The sequence below is a fragment of the Apis mellifera genome, linkage group LG12 (genome assembly GCF_003254395.2).
Source record: "Apis mellifera strain DH4 linkage group LG12, Amel_HAv3.1, whole genome shotgun sequence".
NCBI classification, from domain to species: domain Eukaryota; kingdom Metazoa; phylum Arthropoda; class Insecta; order Hymenoptera; family Apidae; genus Apis; species Apis mellifera.
In genome coordinates this window covers 3,455,851-3,481,591 of record NC_037649.1, presented here as the reverse complement: position 1 = coordinate 3,481,591, position 25,741 = coordinate 3,455,851, and the positions used below count along the sequence as shown (strand labels likewise).

The following is a 25,741-nucleotide window of genomic DNA, read 5'->3' as shown; positions in this document are numbered from 1 at the left end:
ATAGCTTCGCATTACTTTTTTAATTCAGATTCATTTTTTGATATTTCAAAAATAATAATAAAATATATTATAACAGATATTTTTTCTTTAAAATAAAAATTAATGAATAGAAAAAAATTTAAATTAAAAAAAAAAGTCATATTTATAAATGGAATTAAATACATAAGAAATTTATTATTTCATTTATAGGATATAATGATATATATTTATGAGACATCTTTGAAAGTTGATTCTAAAGATTAATTGTTAGTATATAAAAATATTTGAAACTTATTTATTAAATTATAAACAATTTAAATTCATCTTAAATAAAATGAAATATCTAGAAATAGAATAAAACAACTTTATTTCCGTGTCTTCGTCTCCACTTTGCTTTATCTAATTAAAATTACAAACTTAAATTACTTATAACTTAATAAAATAAGTTAATGAAATAAATTAACTTAATAAATCTGAATTAAAATGGTAAACTTCAATAAATTATACATAATTAAACATTAACTATACTTCAGTTAATTATCTTTTCGATTATTCAAACACGAGATAATATGTAGATAATATGTACATATATATATAGATGTATGTTTATTAATATCTAACTGTTTAAATTCTGTTATATAATAAATATTTATTAATACGTGAAAATTATTTAATTTTATTTTATAGTAATTTCATATATTAATATTTCAGAATCATTAATTTAATTTTTTTTGATTGATTTAAAAATTATGTTTTTCAATTAATTCGAATAATCAACATTCTATTATACTAACTTTTTTGTTTATTTTGAATCAATTTTGCAAAAGTATTTCAATCTATGTTATATATTATTTATTTTGTATATGAATGATTTTTTTTTATAATATCACTGTCGCTATTTAATATTAACAATAATATAAAATTTAGAAATTATGACATTATAATTTATGAAATAATAATTTTTATGTAATTAAAAAAAATAATAATATCAATAATATCATCATCAAAATGTAATACATATCAAGATTAATATCAATATTTTATTATATTATTTAATTTAATATAACTTATATTACTTGTAATATATTTTAATGATTTTGAATCATCTTAATTACCACATTATTTTATAAAAGTAAATAAATAATTATACGAAATCTTTTAATTTATTTTTGAATTCAATTTACTAACACAAAAAAATTAAATTAAATTCCTTAAAATTAAATCTATTCTCATATTAAATAAAGATAAAAATTTCCATGTTCAAAATTCCTCACAGGAAAGAAAACATCTCGCATATGTGATCATTGCTTACCACGTATACACGTGCAAAAAGGATAGAAGAAAGACTGCGGAACACAGAGGCGGTATTTTCATGGCTTGTAGAATAACTTGTAGAATAGCTTTTGTGTGCACTTCAAGTCGATAACTTTGATTTTCAAGCGAGTAGACACGCTTGTTTCTTTCTTGTAGTGATCCTTAGCATCCTTTACATTCCTTTTTTATTTAACGCATTTCGATAACGCGAAATGTTTTCGAATATATCTCTGCAATCAACGAATGTGAATTTTATGGAGATATACATACTACTATCTGATTTATACAGCAAATTATCGTCTACGTCTTAAGAGAGTGTCAATGGTATCTATAAATAAAAGTTTGTATTTAATGAGAAATGAATTATCTCATGTATTTAACAAAGAATAAATTTCCACATATAAAAGTGCAATCTAATAACATGCTAAAAGGTGAGTTCTCATGAAAAAATAATGAGAAAAAAATATAAAATAAAATTTTTTTCTTCTAAAGCTTAGTTTTTAATATACAATTATTTGGTTGATAAGATAGAAAGTACAATACTGATTTATTAAGTATTGACTCTAACGTTATTACATAGTTTTTTCAATGCGTTTCTGATAATATTCCTGCATCTTGGTAGGCAGAACAAGGAAAGTTGACTGCAGACTATATTTTTTTTATTTTTATATTATTAAAAAAACGAAAATTTCTGTAGAAGAAAAATTTATTTTATTATATGAATAATATTATACTTAGTTTTTTATATTCTTTCCATGAGATGAATTTTTTTTTAAAGTATTTTAAAAAAATGTTAAATGGATTTTAATTAAGAAATAATTATCCTAAAAATTAATATTTCATAAAATATTACAAATACATCTACAAATATTACAAATAGTATATCTTATAATTATATTATGAATTTTTATGCTAAAACAAATTCAGATAATCAATTAATGCATAAAAATATAATCAAAATATAAACAAAACACGATATATATTTTAATAATAATAACACTCAAAATATATGCTAAATATAGAATTTATAAAATAATATTAAATTTTATTTTATATAAATTTAATCACATAAAATTATAATATTATAAAAATTTCTCATAATTTTTTAATAAATTTCTTTATTTGAAAAAAATGAATTAAAAAAAGATTTTCTACAAAATGATATAAATCTATATATTATATGTCTAACTAAAATGTTATATTTACCGTCTACAGATAAACTATTCGAAATTTTTCCAATTATTGAGAATATTTGTCAACATTACATTCCGATGATTTCATTTCTACTTAATGATGCTGAATCTCATTAAAATAATAATAGCCTGTTGATACGAAATGAGTATTGCTGTCGAATGAATCTGCTTGAAGATATTCTCGATCTTGTTCTCTTGATGATTAAATTTTTTTTTCTCTCTTTTCGATGTTAGTTCAATTCACTTGTCTCTCGGATGCAACATCTCTGATTTTTGTCTTTTCGAAAAATCAAAGGACATGTTGACATGTCCATCGCTGAACGTTCTCGATGAAAGGGATGGGGGTCTGAAATGAAAGACCGCGATATCTCGGAGACTTCGTTCTGGATAAGGGCCACGGTCAAGAAGAGTGTCACATATTGCTTTCATATTATCCTTCAGAAACTATTTCTAATTTATAACACGTCTGCGGCTATTGAGTGCAGAAAAGAAGAAATCTTGAAGGTTTATCATTAAAAATTTTCTAAAAATTTTCACTTTTAATATAAATATATTGTATTCGCTTTTTATTCATCATTCGTCATCTCGTTCCTTCATTGTAACTTTATTTATACATACTATCCATAACTTTAATATTAATTTAGATTTATTTTTACAATGATAACTCGTCTATTATAAAATACAATATTCTCGAGAGGACAACACGTTAACTTTATACTCCTTGATATCAGATTTTAATTGATATATTTAATTTCGATGACAACCAATGTTATCATCTCTCGTGGCGCGGCTCATATTCACGTTTCACACGATAGCTCATACTTGTAATGATAATATAAATCAACTAACGCACCTCGTTTAGGTTTCAAAACCAAATGAACATGTTGTTGCAACATAACATACCGCCTCTCTTAATCGGCTTCCTTCGATGAAAATGCAATGCACGTATTTCAGTGCGATTAATGTTATACATGTATAATATAATATGATTAATAAAGACATGTATAATATTGTAATTTTGTAATATAAACTTGAAAATAAGATGGTTTTAATGTGCTGATGATGACGTATTGACTTAATTGCTACTAAATATATAATATTGCGTTACATGATAATAAATGTCGCTATGATTATCGCTCCACTGTCAAAGATGCGATAATTTCACGGATTCGCCACGTGCTGTTTTCATCGTCCGCTTCCAGGATGACAATGCATCCATTTCATGCACTCTTGAACTTTGATCATAATTTCAATTAAGACGCTATCCTGGAATATTACTTAGTCCAAATATCATTCCTATGATATTCTCCATCCCTCTAAAAATATTGTTTTAATTTTGGATTGTTGACGCTCGTCCAAGATTTGCGAAAAATCGTGATAAATAGTGATTCGTTAAAAATTCGCTAATTAAAAAATTATCGCAATCAATGCGGTCAAATCTGTGGTCAGATCTGAAAGGTGAGAAATTAGTGCACGCGAGTTGAGAGCAGCAATTTGAATTAAGACGAAAAGCAGATTTTCGAAAGACAATAACAATAATTTACTACTACGCGAATTAATTAAATGATATTTCATGAATTTAACTATTCATTTTCCAAATATTGAAGTGCAGTAATTTTGATAAAATACAATCAATTGATTTGCTGATTTGCATGATCGATTAATTAAGAATTTTTTTAATTCGCGGTTGTCATATTATCTGAGTGATATTATACTTATCACATCTCGAAAGAAATTATCATAATCAATGTATATACCAGAATTTTCTTGCAGTAATATATAATGTTTTCTGTTAATCTGGAGATGCATTGTTGTGATTGTGTTGGAGACAATTCGCGCATAATTCTTTTTTTTTTTTTTTGACCCAGTCTATTCTTTTTTCTATGTCTAAGTCGATCAATCATTGACAATATTACGTGAAATGATTTTTCTTGCAGAGAAAACAGCGAACGTATACACTTAATATAATTTCTATGTTTCATAATCCACAATTATGCGGAAATCGAATTAATATATGTTGTCGATTCGAAATTTCTTGAACTCGATATCATATGACTTCTAATAGGTTTTTTTTTATGAAAAAACCTATTTTTTTCGATGAAAAATCGGTCCCCTATGTTTTCTCCGTCCATCCGTTGTCGCTCATCTAACTTTCTCGTTATCGCGTAGATCGGAAATGCTTCGAGAAATCGTTTATTAAGATTCTTCAAGCATTACAATTCGTGACTAGATCGATTAGCCTATTCAGCTTTCACGTGTTTGTTTATTATGACATTTGAATTATTGTATAATATTTCTTGAACAATGATTGCATAATTTGACCCGATTGTCTCCAACGACTTGATTTTTTCGCCAATTTTTTCTGTTAGACAAGATTTTAAATGGATTAATTTTTGCGCGTTGCATAGTGATTCGAAAAATAGAAAATTATTTTTTTCAGATTTTGAGCTTATATAGAGATTTAATTTTTAGAAAACAATATTATTTTTTATTATTTCATTAAAAATGTATGTAAAATGTATAAAAAATAATTAAAAATATAATAAAATTAACATTTCATTAATATATTGAGTTGGCAACTAAGTAATTGCGGATTGTTTTTAGAAAATCAAAGACAATTTTTTCATTTATTCTGTAATGTGTTGCCCATTTTGATTAATGACCTTTTGCCATCTTTCAGGCAGCATCACAATTCCATGATCATAAAACTTCTGGTTTTTATTAGCAAAAAACTGAATCAGGTACGATTTGATATCATCATTATTATTGAAATTTTTATCATTCAAGGAGTTTTGTAAAGATCGAAACAAAAAGTAATCAGATGGTGCAAGGTCAGGATTATATGGTGGATATGGCAAAACATCCTAATCAAGCTCCAATAATTTTTGCCGAGTGACCAAAGATGTGTGGCCTTGCATTGTCATGATGGAATACAATATACCTTTTCGATTTGTCAATTCGGGCCGCTTTTCTTCAACTGCATTGTTTAATTTCGTTAGTTGTTCAATGTAGATTTCGTTAGTTGTTCAATGTAGACAACAGAATTGATCGTTCGGTTGGGTGGTAAGAGTTCAAAATAGACAATTCCTTTGTAATCCCACCAAACTGATAACAAAATTCTTTTGATGAATACCAGCTTTTGATGTTGTTTGAGCTGGTTCATGTGGCCTGCTCCACGATCTTTTCCGCTTGATATTGTTGTAAACAACCCATTTTTCATCGCCAGTTATCAGTCGTTTTAAAAATGGATCATTTTCATTACGTTTCTTTAGCAAATCGCAGCTGTTAATGCGTTGCGTTAAATGCTTTTCTTTCAGTTCGTGAGGAACCTATGTATCGAGTTTTTGAACATAGCCAAGTTGTTTTAAGTGGTTTCCAATGCATGTATGTGATACATGAAACTTCTCTGCAATCTCACGAGTTGTACTGTGACGATCCGAATCGATTATTGCTTTGATTAGGTTGTCATCAACTTCAACTGGACGACCAGAGTGTTTTTCGTCTTCGAGTGAAAAATCACCAGAACGAAATTTGTCAAACCAATTTTGACATTACCGTTCTTTTAAGGCTTCGTCGCCATAAACAGCACATAACTTTTTGTGAGCTTGCGATGCGTTTTTCCCTTTGCGAAAATAAAAAAGCAAAATATGACGATAATGTTCCTTTTGATTTTCCATTTTTCAACGAACGCCAAACGAAAACTACGCAACTGATCAAAAAACTTTTTTTACTGATTGACAGCTGAATTTCCAACTATCAAATAACAAAATGTGTTTTACATTTGGACTACCCCAGCAAACCTAAAAATTCAACTGAAGCCATGAGTGAAATCCGCAATTACTTAGTTGCTAACCCATAGAATAAAAAAGAAATTATATCGATTATATAATCAATATATAATCGTATATAATCAATATATAAAAAAATATAACAAAATTATAATTTTTTATATATTATCCATTATAACATTAAAAATATACAATTAAAAATATTAATATAATTAAAAATAGAAATATACAATTAAAAATATGCTAGTTTTATTCACTATTTGAATTTAAATCTGAATCTGAATCCAATGACTTAATAATAAAATACATAAATTGAACAATTTTCAAATTGACAAGAGAAATAATCGAATCTATTCTATTGAAAAAAAAAAATGCAAAATGTGACAATTTTCAAGTCATTGGTTTACCATGACTTGATAACCATTTTCATTGGTTACTCTTGAGTAATCGCACAAAAAAATCTGCATGGTAGATATAGCAAAAAAATTATAGAAGTTCTAAGCAATTAACTTCGAAAGCATTTCAATTTTCAAATTTGATAAATATACGATAAACTGGATTTTGAAAAATGGAAATGATATTTTAAAGAAACAGATTAAGAAAAAAATGCTTATTAAAAAAAAAAATTTTGCTATGTTCAGGAGAATCCTATCCTATAAATTATCTGATAAATATGAGCCATAAATATGGAACTATAAATAATGATAATTTAATGAAATAACATAATAATAATAATCAAATTAAAAATTATAAAATGAAAAAAGCATTGTAAAAAAATATACCGATCGTTTAAAGATTGAAAGAAATAAAAAAATTGCTTACTAAAGTTAGAAATATTATTATTGCTTATTTCTTCAAAATATAATAAATAAATAATCATAGAAATGCATATATTATAATATAAGATAGATTAGAATTAATCTATAAATATCAGTAGCTATATTAAAAAATCTGTTAAGTGACAAACATTTGATTACGCCTATACATATCATGAGCGGCCGTAAACAAAATTAATTATAGTATAGTTTTGTAAAGTTTTACAAATTATTGCGTGGAATATATAAAAAAATCATTGATAAATCATTATTCAATATAATTACTCAACTTTAAATTTAATTTACAAAAAAAAAAATGCAAAATAAAAGAAACTTATTGATAATTTATAACTTAATAATAATTTAAATTAAAATAGATATTTCGAGATGTCATATCCTTTAATTGAAATTTAGAAATGATATTTAAAATTGAAATTTAAATGCTTCTTAATAAATTTACAAAATATTTCTCAATTATTGAAATATGATTGCTCAATTATCGATTAGTTCTCTGCTTATATACATGTATTTTGTTTAATCTGTAAACGTTTAAAAAGAGGATTAAAAATTTTAATGCATAAGAGTTTTAATGTATGATTATTATATATTACATTGAAACAATTATTTTTTTATAAATTTGAAAATGAATTTTATTCATTTTAATATATTTGTTCGAACCACTATGCGTCGCGGAAATTAGGGTTTTTGTGTATATTTTGTGATATAGTTTCTGCCGAAAGAGGAATCCATCATCGGATATTTAATTTAGGAATCCGATATGAATGGAGATAGAAATGATATTTGAGTCGTTACCGCGATCGATTCTGCCTTTAAATCTTTTCTTGGTTTTCCTTACAATATCCATCGCGATTACCATTCAAAAATTTCTAAATATCTATCTTCGAATCTCTTTTTTCATTGAACCGCGCTTCAAATTCACTTCATCAGATGATGAATTAATCCTAATAATTTTTCTTGAATTGATTTGAATGTGTTCGAGTTCTTTTTCGTGATAATTTTAGTTGATCAAGACGTGTGTTCTCCGATACTTCATACAACTCAACGAATTTCATAAACGTAGTTAATTTTGATTTAATTGCTCTGCGTTTCTTAACGAATTATTCTCGAAGGCCATTGTGAGAACGAAATTAGGAATAAAATTAAGAAATTGGCGAGTATAACATAATAATAAATAAAAGTAGGTTCATTTGCGTTGTGTGGACAATTCTGGAGATTATTGTGATGGACTTGCTCCGTGAAGTGTGAGAAGATTTTCAAGTTAATGGCCGATGTTAATAAGTCGATTCCTTAATGTCAAGTTGTTGGAAGCCCCTAGATTTGTCCTTGCAGTATGCAGATTTCTTCAATTCTCGTTATCATAGATTTGATAGAATTTAACAGCAATTTTTTTTTTTTTTTGACCGCTGGATTGTATTGGATAGTATGATTATGATGGATAGTGTTGTTGTCGTTATCAGTATATCAATATTAATGAATGCTGATAGAAACTGGATTTCAATTGTTAAGATTGTGGAAATCTGGCTCGAAAAACCAAACAATGTTGAGAATGTTCCGATTATACATTGTCGTTATACTTCCAATTCAATTTCAATTTAATGATGCTGAATCTCGTTGAAATAATGAATTCGTTAATGCAAACTAAATGTTGTAATGTTAATATCGATCTTGTTCTTTTGATGATTAGAATTGTTCTTTCTTTTCGATTCATTCAATTCGCTCGTCACAGTATCTTTGATTGTTGATTTTTATCTTTTTTTGAAATCAAAGGACACGTAGACGGTTATATTATCAAATGTTCTTGATGGAAGGTGATATTTGGCATGAAACCCGGAAGATCTCGAAACTATTTCCTGCGTGAGAACTGTGATCAAGAATGTCACATATTGCTACTGAATTTTCTTTCAGAAACCCTGGTTTATAACATGTTATAACGTCTGCAGAGAAAGGGAGAAATGTTGGAGTATCTGATTTATCGCTAAAAAACTTTCTCTCAAAAATAACCTAGTTATAAATGCTTGTGTTAAACCAACCTTTATGTGTTTCGTTAGAGTTTCCAAAGCTGAATGACATGCACAACACAAATCATTATATCGTAACCAAAAACTTTATTTTTTGAATATAATTAATAAAATAATATTTAATGATTATATGAAATAAAATTAATATTATAAAGAAAAATATTTTCATTTTTATGTTTTATGTTTTTACATGAAAATTCGCCTTCTATTTATATTTTAAAATTTCAAAATTTATTTTCAAATCTTAATTAATTGAAAAATCATAAAAAAATTTAAATTGGAAAATATTAATGTAAATAAATATATCTATGTATTTTATTACTAATGTAAATTTTTACGACTAAGAAAGCACTGTTATATATTATATTATATATTATATATTATATATATTATAAATATTTAAAAGAAACAAAGCGGTTTTTTTGGCAAATTACATTGAACTATGTGAAAATCGTGGAAAGAAAATAGGAAAACAAATTGGACTAGTCATTTTGAAAGAAAAACACGATTTAATCCGATCGAATTACTCATTTTGTTATTACAACTTGTTGAAAATATTAATCCTCCAACAAAATCAACCACTTTCTCCGAACCAGGCTAGGCGAATTCGCAATTCGAATCCGTGGTTACAAAGTGGTCTTATCGAGATGAAATTTCTATTGGAAAGTAACTGAATCGAATTGTGAGCGTTTCCTGGTCGATGATAAACGAACAAGAATTCATTGAAAATCATCGAAGAGACGATAAAAGATTTATCGATGGAAACGAATTTTTTCATCTAATCTTGTCTTCAAAATAGAACGAAAGATATCTAGAATCTTGAGCTGATCGATTTTTTTAAAATTATTTTTTAATTAATTTTTCAATTATAAAAAACATATTATATTTTAATACATTTGTTTTTACTTTTACTGTCGAAACATTGTCGATTAATATGATTTCTCTTATACCATCCGTCGATAATGCTTCAATAATATATTGATAAGAATCAAATTAACAATACACATTTATAATTAGAAAGAAATATTGCATTTTTCGACACGTTCATTATCAGTATTAAAGTACTATCAATGGATAATACATATTTAACAATAATAGCAAACGTAATTAAATATTACGTAAACTATTTGCAATATTTGCAGTTTACCATCATTGTTGATAAGAGCGAATGTATTAATAATTTATTTACAAAATTATAATATAAATAATATACAATAAAATAATAGTATACAGTAAAATAAGCATACAGCATGTTTTTTAGTTTTTTTAATAACAATATATTAAAATTAACATAATTAATTGAATTAATAATGTAAATATGTAGAATAGATTTAAAATGGCGATATTAAATAAAGATATCTGTAAATTTTTTGAATAAAAAAAGTAGTCAAAAGTTTAGTATTTAAAATAGCATCGATTAGAGAAATTATAGAGTCAATGGAAAACTTATCATTAAAACAACTCATCAATGAATATCGAAGTTCATAAATATAGATCATTTTTATAATTAATCTATATTCAATCAAGAGACACTTTTAATAGGGACACTTTTAAACCATTTTATATTCTTTTGACGATGTAAATAAAATTTAATATTTACAATTCAATATGAGTAAAAAATATGAGTAAAAAATGACCAGTTTTCGGTGATTTGAGAATTAAATTAAAATTATAATATTACGAATTATATTTATATTATTTATATTATTAATTACATAAATTTATTCATAATTATATATATATAAATTGAATCACTATACATTTGATAATTTTTTTAAAGCAATTCAATTTTTTTGTTCAATATTTTTTTGCATAGATATATAGGTAGATTATTTTCTTTGTAATCTCAGTTTATTAAATATTAAAAATTATATTTATTGTTATTATTAGTGACCAATTACAATAATAGATACTACTATGTAACATCATTATTATAAAAAATATAATATTTTAAACAGATATCTCTGATATCTATTTTATTCATGAATAAAATAAATTTTATTCTTTATATGATAAATTTTGATACTCCATATTCTTGATCAATATTGATCCAAATACTAGACTGTAAACTAAAAATATTTTAGCATAACAATTTTATTATATTTTAACAATTTTATTATATCACTTAAATAAAAATATAAATATATAAATATTATAAATAATTTTACACTTATTTTTAAAGATAATTTATCGAAAAATTACCTCTTTATTAACTTCAATGAAATTATAGTGAAATATATTATTAAGGATTCATTTTCAACAATTTTTTCTATTATACGAATATTATATTCGTGAAACGTTTTAAAAGAATTGATTCTAAAGACTAAAAAATAAACAAAAATTAATACAAAAATGTTTCAATAGCATTTTTGCGCCTATAATAGAAAACAAAGTTATTTCTATTATGTGATTCTCGATAACCAAGATTCAATAAACAATGTTCTTTCTATCTCATTCAACCTTACTATTTTTTATTTTTACTATTATCCTCATTAATAGTAAAAATACGGCATTCTACTATCGTGTAGAAATATCTACAGCAATGTGATGAAGATAGAGCTTACTTTCATATTACTTTATCTAATGTAAACTTCGATTGCTTATAACTCAATCAAAAAGTATCAATTGACATTTCTTCTATTACACTTCATGTTCTATATTAATTTTTGTTTTATTTTAATTTCTAGAATTAATTTTCCAAAAGTAATTCACATAAATTATTATCCTATATAGTTTTAAAATAAAAATATGAATAATTTCTCATAATCATAATTTATATTATCCAGATAAAGTATGAGAGAAGACATATTTTAATTATAAAATTGCGAACAAAGGATTTATAATTCTTTTGTATAATATATAATTTCCTTTTATATATATTATAATAGAATAATAGAATAATATAATAGTATAAAATTAATTTTCAAAATTAATATATAATAGCAAAGCTAAAAATTAGTTTAAAATCATAAAAAAAATTAAAGTTAAAAATTAATAATATATAGAATGCGATCAAACAATATATTTAGCAAACAAGTGATTTCTTATAAAAAAATAAAATAAAAAAAAAAATAGTATAAAATTTTATCGTCAAAGTTTCGTTTTTGAGAAAATCAAATTTGAAAATTTTTTAACTTTTTATATGAAATTGGATAATTCTCAATTTGAATAAATTATGAATAAATTATTAATAAGAATTGAATAATAAGAAATATATTTAAAAACTATGTTTAAAATAAACAAAAAATGTGGAATTAATTTTATTTTGTTTAAAAATTAATTTTAAATAAAATTATATACATAATTTAATTCTAAAATACAAATTTTAGAAATTGTCAATTATATAATTTAACTGATATACGTTCAATTTTGATTTTTTAAAAAAAACAATAAAAATTTAAACAATAAAATTTTATTTTATTCTATTCTATTCATTTTTATTTAAAATTTTTTCATTTAAAATATCCTCTTATTAATAATTCATTCATATCTAATCGAAAATTAATTAATAATTTTCCTGAATAAAAAACTTTGAATGAAAATATATATTTCTATAACTTTTCATAAGGAATGATATCCTACTCATTTGATATATTATTCGACCATACTTTTTATTTATAATAATAAAATTGATATTCATAATTATTAAATCTCATAAAGTTTTATTTATTTATAAGTTCTACATTTTCAAGATATTTGAATTTCATAACTTATTTTTATAAATTTAAAAAACTCTTTTGAAAATTACAAATATTAAATCTATCAATAGTTTACATATGAAATCAATGAAATCAAGTAGATTAGCAGATAATTTTTAATTTCTGATTTTAATCATCAACTTCTCATTCATTTTTTTATATTTTGATTTTTATACTTTGATAAATTGGAAATATAACAAATTGATTTAAATATGCGTATATTTATGAATTCTACATATATATATCATTATATATATACATTATTTTACATTATTTTTGACATCTAGTTGCCACGAAAAATACAACCATTCTTTTATTTTATCGCGGGATAGATACGAAAAATGCAATTAGTCTACGATTTATGTAACAAAATATGGATGGCAAGAAGTTTTTTGCATTTTCTAATAATTTCGCAACGAAAAGTTCTCCGTATGAAATATCCGCGTCGACGGTAAACTTTTATTCCTGTTATCCCATGAACGCAAAGAGTTAATTGCGAAGCGCACCATCGTATTGCGAAGGCATAAAATAAAGTTCATAATTGCATTCCCTTTGTCTACCATCAGTCAGCCGGCATCGCTTCATTTCTTTAATTCGTACAACTTTCAAAATCCCTTTCATGCCACGATCTCCCATCTCTTTCATTTATCTCCTCATTATAAAGAAAGATCTTTCTTCGTTAACGACAATTCCGATTGTATTATGAAAATACGACATTGTCCGTATCCTTTGCATTGATAGAATTTTTAATCGTCAATTTTTCATCTTTTCGCTACAAAAGAAGATCTCGGTTTCACGTTATCGTAGATATGATGCTAGTAACGAGATATCTTGTACCAGTTTTTATTATTCGCAATTTATATTTGTTAAATAATAACAACATATTATACAAAAATAATTTATTTGAGAATTGAATATGATTCTGCAGATTTTTTGATTTTTTTTCGAAATCATATATGATATTTATATTATATTCATATATTCAAATATAATATTCATAGAAATAAGTAAATGTAAATAAATATTAAATATAAGTAAAAACGTATATTAGATTTTTTAGGCATAATCTTTTATTAGTAAATAGTGATTCAAATATTTGTTTTATTTTAATAAAATAACTTTGTTTTTTGGAAATTATATGATTATTTCATCAATTGAATTCATGTATTAAATGTTCGTTCTTTTATTAATTATAAGAATTAATTTAGTTATTTTAATTTATTAGTTGTTGTCATTATATCATTTTTCAATTCAAATGAATTAAATTTTGAAAAATAGATTAATTGCCTCTAGTTACTAAAAAATATTATTAAATAAATCACTTGATATTCGTTATGAATTTTGCAGGCTAGTTTATCAATTACTATTCGGTTAACTATTCTGATGAATGTTTTTATCTTCAAATCAATATCTATTTGAATGTTAAGATTATTTATTATTATTCATTCATCATCTTTAGATATTTAAGTCATTATTAAAAATTGATGACATTTAAATTATTATAATTTTATGAAAAAAAGTTCTATAATAATCCTGGCTTATTTTAAAAATTTACTTTCAGAATTTCCCTTCATAATTTTTTTTTTCCCGTGAAATTTATACATTATGTAACAAGGGAAAGAAAAAAATTTTTTTTATTGAAAATTTTATATATTCAAATAAAGATAAGAAAATTTTTTTTATATCTACCAATACTAAATTTGGAAATTGAAAGTTTTTTTTAAAATGATTCTTCAAAAGTCACAAAGTAAGATTTTTTTTAACTTTGAATATATTCTATTGAACTTTGAAAAATATATCATGAATCCAAAGTTATCATGTGAAAATTAAATATGTCTAAATCATCGAACATTTAATAAAATTAGAATATGATAATAATTTATATTATAAATGATAGATTAATATTATAAATGATAATTATAAATGATAGATTATAAAAAAAATTATTAATTATTAAATATTAATTATTAAATAATTAAACAAAATATATATCATATATATTTATTTTAATTATAAAATCATCACGCATATGATGATTTTAATTTTGTTTTAATTTTTTATTTTATTTCATAATATTTATGTTTTAGAATAAATTTAAAATTATTATTATAATTTTTTTTTACAAAATTATTATTAATTTAAAATATTGATAATCTTTTATCGAATATTAATTCACTTATACTCTTTATTTATAAAAAGTTAGATTTTCGATGAAAACATGAAATTGTTAGTTGTTAGTATCGACTATTCAATTGAATTAGCTAAATAATTATATTATCTGAACTCATAAAATATAATTTTTAACATTGAAATTAATATGTAATAAATATCTTAGAAATGATCTAAGTACATCAAAAGTAAACAATATAGTTTCAAAGCATGTATATATTAATAAGAAACAAAACACAAGTGCTTTCTATAAAAAATAATAATTTATTTACATATCACCATAGAAAATGAAAAAAATTTGATATAATATATATATTTGAAGAATTTTTTTAATGTAACAAACATATGAAAATTTTGTATTTCTTATTTTATATTCTATATAGTTTTATAATTATATAATCATGTTGACAACTCAATTTTCTTTAATAACATTGTTATTAAGAATAAATGAAATATAACAAATTTAAATAAATTTAATATTTTGCATAACCATTAACATTGAAAAGAACTCCAATTCGTCTTGGCATACTTTTAACTAGATTTAACTACATTGCATAATTCCAAAAAGATCGTATACCGCTATTCTTTTATTGTTCTCCATAATTCATTCAAGATTATATAGTGGCATATCATGTTCGTCTCATAATTGTTTTTCAATACTGCCTATAAATTTTCGATTGGATTCAAGTCTAAATTTTAGACTAGTCAATCCAATGATTGAAAATTTGAAATGATTGCAACTAATATTGCACAATTTTTATTATATACTTTTACATTTTTATTAGAACACAATATTCCTTTTATCAATTGGCATGTTTTTTATCGTTTCTCGTAATGCATCTCATCATTTCTTTTTATATTTAAAACTTGTATAATATGTGTTGTATAATTTTATAATATGTTGTATAAATGTATTGATTTATTTTTTCATTAATACAATGATCTTATATTATATATTATGAAATATATCTTTATATCTTTACAGAATAACAGATCCACTAATTTTATTGTTTCAAATTTTATTGTTTCTTTCAAATGTCGTTTTTATGTTGATTTATAGATATTTATGGATCGAAGTTTATTAACGTCTATTGAATAAAATTCTTTCAATTTTGGATTCATCTCATTATAATATAATATATAATATAATATATTTCTAATTATCTAGTGTCCAATATATATTTTTTTAAAATCTCGTCATATAATAACAATGGCTGTAATAAATTCTTATGATTTTTATTAATTTTCCTGCCATTTAGCAGATTTTACGATATCTGAATTATATAATAAAGTATATGAAATTTTTCTTACTTTATAATGAGAACATTCAATCGACTCTCCAGGAATATCTCAACAATATTCTTTTCTAATCCTTTGCATATTGGATCGTGACATTAGGTACTTTCTACGTAGAGTTAAAATAATTCGCGAATCAAAATATCGTTTTTACAAAATTAAAAGGAAATTAAAAGGAAATTATATCATGTTGAATTTTTATTATGATTTCATTATATAGGTTTTATTATAACACAAGTTTATATTTGATCAATATAAATTCGATTTTCTCAAGCAGTTGTAAATATAATAAATACAAACATATTTAAAAGCAAAATTAAATTGAATGTAACAAATAAAATCAATGTAACAATTTAAGTCAAATGCTATAAAATTTACACAGGTTTCTTTCAATAAAATTGTTCTAATTTAATATACATAATACATTTTTTCTATTGTCTTTCTTTGTATAAATAAATTATTATTTTTTATAAAAAGAATTTCTATTAATTACTGTATATATATTAAATATGCATTGTAAGAATAAATATTATTCATTTTAATTTTTAAATGATTAGATCATTTCAATATTTATTATGATTTATCTAAATATAATATAATTAAAAAGATTTAGTAGAAATAAAAATAGTTGAAATTATTTGTAATACATTAAATAATTAATGCATGAATACAAAATACATAAATTTTTGTTAATGTAAAAATATATTGATTTTTTTGTATTGATACTGATAAATTATAATTAAATGCATAATTTCAATTCTTGCTTGAGTAAATAATAAATAATTTTTAATAATACGTATAAGAACATTTCTAAACTTCAAAATTATTTTGTATTCAAAGAACAACTTCGAGAATTATATATTAACTTAGAAAAATGACTTTAGAACTAGAAATACATATATAACTATTTGCAACTAAATATTTTTAAAAGCAATGCAATATTTTTATTTTTAAACAAATATGCAAACATAGAATTCTTATATTCACATTTCATTCAAATAAAGTATTAATATATCTGATGGAAAAATAAAAATTAATTTTAATCAGTATGATTTTCTTTTATTTAAAATTTTTCTTCGATATCAAGAGTAACAATACAGATTGGAAAATAATTAATTCTATTTTTCGAAATAATTATATAAATATATACAAATTTTTATGCAAATATATATTTTTTATATTACATATATTTCATATATTTCATATAAATAGTATAAATGAATATGTTACATATCTTTTTTTTTAATATTGTTTTTAATTATTTTTACTACTGAATGTCATAAACAAATTTAACTATACTCTAAATAAAACATTTGATCATAATAAAATATTAAAAATAGGATAAATTCGGAATAAATTTATAAACACACCTGTAGAAAATATATTACATAAAATTTAAAACATTTATTCATTAATTTTTTAAAATAAATATAAGCAATTTAAAAAAATTTTTATATATAGGAATATCCATTCATTAATTCGTGATATCAATCATCAGAAATTTTAGATGTCGATAGTTTCCACTATTTTATTTCTAACAATTACTAAAGATACATTGAAAATTCTTAAGAAAATTATTTTTCATTAAAAAATAATCTTACGATAGTGACTTATTAAACAGTAATTTTCAATCTCAATGCAATATTCATTAATAAAAAATTCTCAAATAAATTTAGATTTTACATTAATCTTATTATTCTTGTAATGGAAACACTTACTTCAATAATAAATTATTTTTCAATTAGATGTTTCACCATGTTTTAAAATTAGTATCTGTTAGACATTATAACTATTATATATCCCTTTGCATTCGAACTTTTTCGTTCGCCCGAAGCAACAAGTCGAAATTTTTTATATTCAATGAATTTCTTATAAAAAATTTAAAATGATTTCACACATAAATTAACATATAAAATTTTTATATTTTAATATTTTATATATTTTTATATATAAAAAAAATTTGTTATTAAAATATTAAATTCTATTTCTATATTGTTGTTTTGTGTAATATATTTATAAAACAATCGCCAAGATGCATCTTTCATTTATCAGGATAAGTATCACAGTAAAATGCTATTTGATATCGTTCACTTTTCTTAGTTCATTGAGAACAAACTTTTAAATTTAATTAATATAACGTAATATCACATTCACTATCTACTATTCTTATTTCTCATTTTCTCTTACATCTCTATTTTCATCATTGCTTTCCTTCTCTCTATTGTCAATTTCTTAATGAATAGAAGTAATATCATTCAAAAATGAAAAATCAAACTCATCTCATTTGAACTAATTTTATGCTTATATATTTTATGCTTACAAAACTCAAAAACTTCAAAATTTAAAAATAATATTCCGATTGTAAAACTCGGATTAATGGCGAAAATGCAAGTCAATTCGCAATCACGGTATACTTTCATATAAGAAAATCTAATCATTTGATAGTATATTATTCTATATTTCATAAGATTATATGTAAAATGTTTAGGAATTTATACTTGAAACAGTATTTTTAAAAAAATCAAATATAAATATTGTCAATATTCAAATTACCTCATCAATATAAATAATGCCCTAAAATTCTCGCATCAAATCATAAGCTGCCTAAAACCATTCGAATACAAAAAAATATATTTACTACATACTAAGTCTATTTATAAGTGAAAAAAAAGAGAGAAATATGCAAAGAAATACAATTTGTACAAAAATATACATTTCAATTTATTTACGAACATTAATTCTTTGAATTCAATCGAATATATTTAAAGCGGATATTTTTCAAGATTTTATTAAAATTATGCACATTAAATTTAAGATATCGTAAAAAAAAAATACATACAAATATTATATAATATATATATAATTAATTTGCATTACTTAAATTGGTGTATCTGACTGACAAGTGGTAAATCTTTCCATTATCGTTTTAAAGTCAATTTTATAAGATGCATATCCATAAAAGCATTGACAAATATGGTGCCAACGACCATACCACGTAGGAACTACTGGTTCTCGTTCGATCACCAAAGTCAAGCTACGTCGGGCACGGTTAGTACTTGGATGGGTGACCGCTTGGGAACACCGTGTGTTGTTGGTTTCCTTTTTTTCTTTTTTTTCTTTTAATCTTCCAATTTATTTTATCGGTATATATTAACTTTTACAAATTTGTATATTGTTTTCTAACTGTACGAATATTTAATTTTATCAATATAAAATACTCTCTTCTTTTAGGTAAAGCATTTGCGGATGATATTGATTTCTTTATACTAAATATTGACTAAATATTTATTTCACGATTTGCTGCATGTAAGACGTACTGTCATGTATGACAATGTACGTATACTTGTGTCATCGGGAATAGTGATCTATTCGTCTATTTGATGACAAGCATTGAAAATTTGAGAAATAAGGAAACGAAAATGGTAGGAAGATTGAAATTTTGAAGTTAATAGTTGTTGGAAATAATCATTATGGTTGTGTTCTGATTTGATCGTAAATATTGGAAACGTAAAGATTAATTGTAAAGAAATGCAACTTGTGTAAAAGATTTCGAGTTATTTTTAATCAGCTCTCGACTGTCTGATAAGTTTCGATTTTTTCCAATGATTTATCCGTCTTTAATAACCGATATCCTATTGTGTTTTCATTTATATTTTAAATCCTTTGAACTTCGTAAAAAATATAGATGCAGCCATCGCGTGATATTATTTTACGCAGTGCGTTTGACTGATAGATGGTAGATCTTTCCATTATCGTTTTAAAGTCAATTTTATAAGATGCATATCCATAAAAGCATTGACAAATCTGGTGCCAACGACCATACCACGTAGGAACTACTGGTTCTCGTTCGATCACCAAAAAGTCAAGCTACGTCGGGCACGGTTAGTACTTGGATGGGTGACCGCTTGGGAACACCGTGTGTTGTTGGTTTCTTTTTTTTCTTTTTTTTTTTTTAATCTTCCAATTTATTTTATCGGTATATATTAACTTTTACAAATTTGTATATTGTTTTCTAACTGTACGAATATTTAATTTTATCAATATAAAATACTCTCTTCTTTTAGGTAAAGCATTTGCGGATGATATTGATTTCTTTATACTAAATATTGACTAAATATTTATTTCACGATTTGCTGCATGTAAGACGTACTGTCATGTATGACAATGTACGTATACTTGTGTCATCGGGAATAGTGATCTATTCGTATATTTGATGACAAGCATTGAAAATTTGAGAAATAAGGAAACGAAAATGGTAGGAAGATTGAAATTTTGAAGTTAATAGTTGTTGGAAATAATCATTATGGTTGTGTTCTGATTTGATCGTAAATATTGGAAACGTAAAGATTAATTGTAAAGAAATGCAACTTGTGTAAAAGATTTCGAGTTATTTTTAATCAGCTCTCGACTGTCTGATAAGTTTCGATTTTTTCCAATGATTTATCCGTCTTTAATAACCGATATCCTATTGTGTTTTCATTTATATTTTAAATCCTTTGAGCTTCGTAAAATATAGATGCAGCCATCGCGTGATATTATTTTACGCAGTGCGTTTGACTGATAGATGGTAGATCTTTCCATTATCGTTTTAAAGTCAATTTTATAAGATGCATATCCATAAAAGCATTGACAAATCTGGTGCCAACGACCATACCACGTAGGAACTACTGGTTCTCGTTCGATCACCAAAGTCAAGCTACGTCGGGCACGGTTAGTACTTGGATGGGTGACCGCTTGGGAACACCGTGTGTTGTTGGTTTCTTTTCTTTCTTTTTTTTTTTTTAATCTTCCAATTTATTTTATCGGTATATATTAACTTTTACAAATTTGTATATTGTTTTCTAACTGTACGAATATTTAATTTTATCAATATAAAATACTCTCTTCTTTTAGGTAAAGCATCTGCGGATGATATTGATTTCTTTATACTAAATATTGACTAAATATTTATTTCACGATTTGCTGCATGTAAGACGTACTGTCATGTATGACAATGTACGTATACTTGTGTCATCGGGAATAGTGATCTATTCGTCTATTTGATGACAAGCATTGAAAATTTGAGAAATAAGGAAACGAAAATGATAGGAAGATTGAAATTTTGAAGTTAATAGTTGTTGGAAATAATCATTATGGTTGTGTTCTGATTTGATCGTAAATATTGGAAACGTAAAGATTAATTGTAAAGAAATGCAACTTGTGTAAAAGATTTCGAGTTATTTTTAATCAGCTCTCGACTGTCTGATAAGTTTCGATTTTTTCCAATGATTTATCCGTCTTTAATAACCGATATCCTATTGTGTTTTCATTTATATTTTAAATCCTTTGAGCTTCGTAAAAATATAGATGCAGCCATCGCGTGATATTATTTTACGCAGTGCGTTTGACTGATAGATGGTAGATCTTTCCATTATCGTTTTAAAGTCAATTTTATAAGATGCATATCCATAAAAGCATTGACAAATCTGGTGCCAACGACCATACCACGTAGGAACTACTGGTTCTCGTTCGATCACCAAAGTCAAGCTACGTCGGGCACGGTTAGTACTTGGATGGGTGACCGCTTGGGAACACCGTGTGTTGTTGGTTTCTTTTTTTCTTTTTTTTTTTTTAATCTTCCAATTTATTTTATCGGTATATATTAACTTTTACAAATTTGTATATTGTTTTCTAACTGTACGAATATTTAATTTTATCAATATAAAATACTCTCTTCTTTTAGGTAAAGCATCTGCGGATGATATTGATTTCTTTATACTAAATATTGACTAAATATTTATTTCACGATTTGCTGCATGTAAGACGTACTGTCATGTATGACAATGTACGTATACTTGTGTCATCGGGAATAGTGATCTATTCGTCTATTTGATGACAAGCATTGAAAATTTGAGAAATAAGGAAACGAAAATGATAGGAAGATTGAAATTTTGAAGTTAATAGTTGTTGGAAATAATCATTATGGTTGTGTTCTGATTTGATCGTAAATATTGGAAACGTAAAGATTAATTGTAAAGAAATGCAACTTGTGTAAAAGATTTCGAGTTATTTTTAATCAGCTCTCGACTGTCTGATAAGTTTCGATTTTTTCCAATGATTTATCCGTCTTTAATAACCGATATCCTATTGTGTTTTCATTTATATTTTAAATCCTTTGAGCTTCGTAAAAATATAGATGCAGCCATCGCGTGATATTATTTTACGCAGTGCGTTTGACTGATAGATGGTAGATCTTTCCATTATCGTTTTAAAGTCAATTTTATAAGATGCATATCCATAAAAGCATTGACAAATCTGGTGCCAACGACCATACCACGTAGGAACTACTGGTTCTCGTTCGATCACCAAAGTCAAGCTACGTCGGGCACGGTTAGTACTTGGATGGGTGACCGCTTGGGAACACCGTGTGTTGTTGGTTTCTTTTTTTTCTTTTTTTTTTTTTAATCTTCCAATTTATTTTATCGGTATATATTAACTTTTACAAATTTGTATATTGTTTTCTAACTGTACGAATATTTAATTTTATCAATATAAAATACTCTCTTCTTTTAGGTAAAGCATCTGCGGATGATATTGATTTCTTTATACTAAATATTGACTAAATATTTATTTCACGATTTGCTGCATGTAAGACGTACTGTCATGTATGACAATGTACGTATACTTGTGTCATCGGGAATAGTGATCTATTCGTCTATTTGATGACAAGCATTGAAAATTTGAGAAATAAGGAAACGAAAATGGTAGGAAGATTGAAATTTTGAAGTTAATAGTTGTTGGAAATAATCATTATGGTTGTGTTCTGATTTGATCGTAAATATTGGAAACGTAAAGATTAATTGTAAAGAAATGCAACTTGTGTAAAAGATTTCGAGTTATTTTTAATCAGCTCTCGACTGTCTGATAAGTTTCGATTTTTTCCAATGATTTATCCGTCTTTAATAACCGATATCCTATTGTGTTTTCATTTATATTTTAAATCCTTTGAGCTTCGTAAAAATATAGATGCAGCCATCGCGTGATATTATTTTACGCAGTGCGTTTGACTGATAGATGGTAGATCTTTCCATTATCGTTTTAAAGTCAATTTTATAAGATGCATATCCATAAAAGCATTGACAAATCTGGTGCCAACGACCATACCACGTAGGAACTACTGGTTCTCGTTCGATCACCAAAGTCAAGCTACGTCGGGCACGGTTAGTACTTGGATGGGTGACCGCTTGGGAAACACCGTGTGTTGTTGGTTTCTTTTCTTTCTTTTTTTTTTTTAATCTTCCAATTTATTTTATCGGTATATATTAACTTTTACAAATTTGTATATTGTTTTCTAACTGTACGAATATTTAATTTTATCAATATAAAATACTCTCTTCTTTTAGGTAAAGCATCTGCGGATGATATTGATTTCTTTATACTAAATATTGACTAAATATTTATTTCACGATTTGCTGCATGTAAGACGTACTGTCATGTATGACAATGTACGTATACTTGTGTCATCGGGAATAGTGATCTATTCGTCTATTTGATGACAAGCATTGAAAATTTGAGAAATAAGGAAACGAAAATGATAGGAAGATTGAAATTTTGAAGTTAATAGTTGTTGGAAATAATCATTATGGTTGTGTTCTGATTTGATCGTAAATATTGGAAACGTAAAGATTAATTGTAAAGAAATGCAACTTGTGTAAAAGATTTCGAGTTATTTTTAATCAGCTCTCGACTGTCTGATAAGTTTCGATTTTTTCCAATGATTTATCCGTCTTTAATAACCGATATCCTATTGTGTTTTCATTTATATTTTAAATCCTTTGAGCTTCGTAAAAATATAGATGCAGCCATCGCGTGATATTATTTTACGCAGTGCGTTTGACTGATAGATGGTAGATCTTTCCATTATCGTTTTAAAGTCAATTTTATAAGATGCATATCCATAAAAGCATTGACAAATCTGGTGCCAACGACCATACCACGTAGGAACTACTGGTTCTCGTTCGATCACCAAAGTCAAGCTACGTCGGGCACGGTTAGTACTTGGATGGGTGACCGCTTGGGAACACCGTGTGTTGTTGGTTTCTTTTTTTTCTTTTTTTTTTTTAATCTTCCAATTTATTTTATCGGTATATATTAACTTTTACAAATTTGTATATTGTTTTCTAACTGTACGAATATTTAATTTTATCAATATAAAATACTCTCTTCTTTTAGGTAAAGCATCTGCGGATGATATTCGATTTCTTTATACTAAATATTGACTAAATATTTATTTCACGATTTGCTGCATGTAAGACGTACTGTCATGTATGACAATGTACGTATACTTGTGTCATCGGGAATAGTGATCTATTCGTCTATTTGATGACAAGCATTGAAAATTTGAGAAATAAGGAAACGAAAATGATAGGAAGATTGAAATTTTGAAGTTAATAGTTGTTGGAAATAATCATTATGGTTGTGTTCTGATTTGATCGTAAATATTGGAAACGTAAAGATTAATTGTAAAGAAATGCAACTTGTGTAAAAGATTTCGAGTTATTTTTAATCAGCTCTCGACTGTCTGATAAGTTTCGATTTTTTCCAATGATTTATCCGTCTTTAATAACCGATATCCTATTGTGTTTTCATTTATATTTTAAATCCTTTGAGCTTCGTAAAATATAGATGCAGCCATCGCGTGATATTATTTTACGCAGTGCGTTTGACTGATAGATGGTAGATCTTTCCATTATCGTTTTAAAGTCAATTTTATAAGATGCATATCCATAAAAGCATTGACAAATCTGGTGCCAACGACCATACCACGTAGGAACTACTGGTTCTCGTTCGATCACCAAAGTCAAGCTACGTCGGGCACGGTTAGTACTTGGATGGGTGACCGCTTGGGAACACCGTGTGTTGTTGGTTTCTTTTTTTTCTTTTTTTTTTTTAATCTTCCAATTTATTTTATCGGTATATATTAACTTTTACAAATTTGTATATTGTTTTCTAACTGTACGAATATTTAATTTTATCAATATAAAATACTCTCTTCTTTTAGGTAAAGCATCTGCGGATGATATTGATTTCTTTATACTAAATATTGACTAAATATTTATTTCACGATTTGCTGCATGTAAGACGTACTGTCATGTATGACAATGTACGTATACTTGTGTCATCGGGAATAGTGATCTATTCGTCTATTTGATGACAAGCATTGAAAATTTGAGAAATAAGGAAACGAAAATGATAGGAAGATTGAAATTTTGAAGTTAATAGTTGTTGGAAATAATCATTATGGTTGTGTTCTGATTTGATCGTAAATATTGGAAACGTAAAGATTAATTGTAAAGAAATGCAACTTGTGTAAAAGATTTCGAGTTATTTTTAATCAGCTCTCGACTGTCTGATAAGTTTCGATTTTTTCCAATGATTTATCCGTCTTTAATAACCGATATCCTATTGTGT

The 25,741-nt window shown here is 25.0% G+C and overlaps 8 non-coding genes across 8 annotated transcripts; all 8 read left to right on the top strand.

Moving 5' to 3' along the window:
* Positions 1–19,269: 19,269 nt before the first annotated feature.
* LOC113219171 lies at positions 19,270–19,388 on the top strand. Its single transcript, XR_003305910.1, has one exon. It is a non-coding gene; the product is annotated as a 5S ribosomal RNA (ribosomal RNA).
* Positions 19,389–20,100: 712 nt separating this feature from the next.
* LOC113219174 lies at positions 20,101–20,221 on the top strand. Its single transcript, XR_003305913.1, has one exon. It is a non-coding gene; the product is annotated as a 5S ribosomal RNA (ribosomal RNA).
* A 710-nt stretch (positions 20,222–20,931) lies between these two features.
* LOC113219170 lies at positions 20,932–21,050 on the top strand. Its single transcript, XR_003305909.1, has one exon. It is a non-coding gene; the product is annotated as a 5S ribosomal RNA (ribosomal RNA).
* A 711-nt stretch (positions 21,051–21,761) lies between these two features.
* On the top strand, positions 21,762–21,880 carry LOC113219169. Its single transcript, XR_003305908.1, has one exon. It is a non-coding gene; the product is annotated as a 5S ribosomal RNA (ribosomal RNA).
* A 710-nt stretch (positions 21,881–22,590) lies between these two features.
* LOC113219181 lies at positions 22,591–22,709 on the top strand. The gene has a single exon (XR_003305920.1). It is a non-coding gene; the product is annotated as a 5S ribosomal RNA (ribosomal RNA).
* Positions 22,710–23,420: 711 nt separating this feature from the next.
* Positions 23,421–23,540, top strand: LOC113219172. The gene has a single exon (XR_003305911.1). It is a non-coding gene; the product is annotated as a 5S ribosomal RNA (ribosomal RNA).
* A 710-nt stretch (positions 23,541–24,250) lies between these two features.
* Positions 24,251–24,369, top strand: LOC113219180. Its single transcript, XR_003305919.1, has one exon. It is a non-coding gene; the product is annotated as a 5S ribosomal RNA (ribosomal RNA).
* Positions 24,370–25,079: 710 nt separating this feature from the next.
* On the top strand, positions 25,080–25,198 carry LOC113219179. The gene has a single exon (XR_003305918.1). It is a non-coding gene; the product is annotated as a 5S ribosomal RNA (ribosomal RNA).
* Positions 25,199–25,741: the final 543 nt, after the last annotated feature.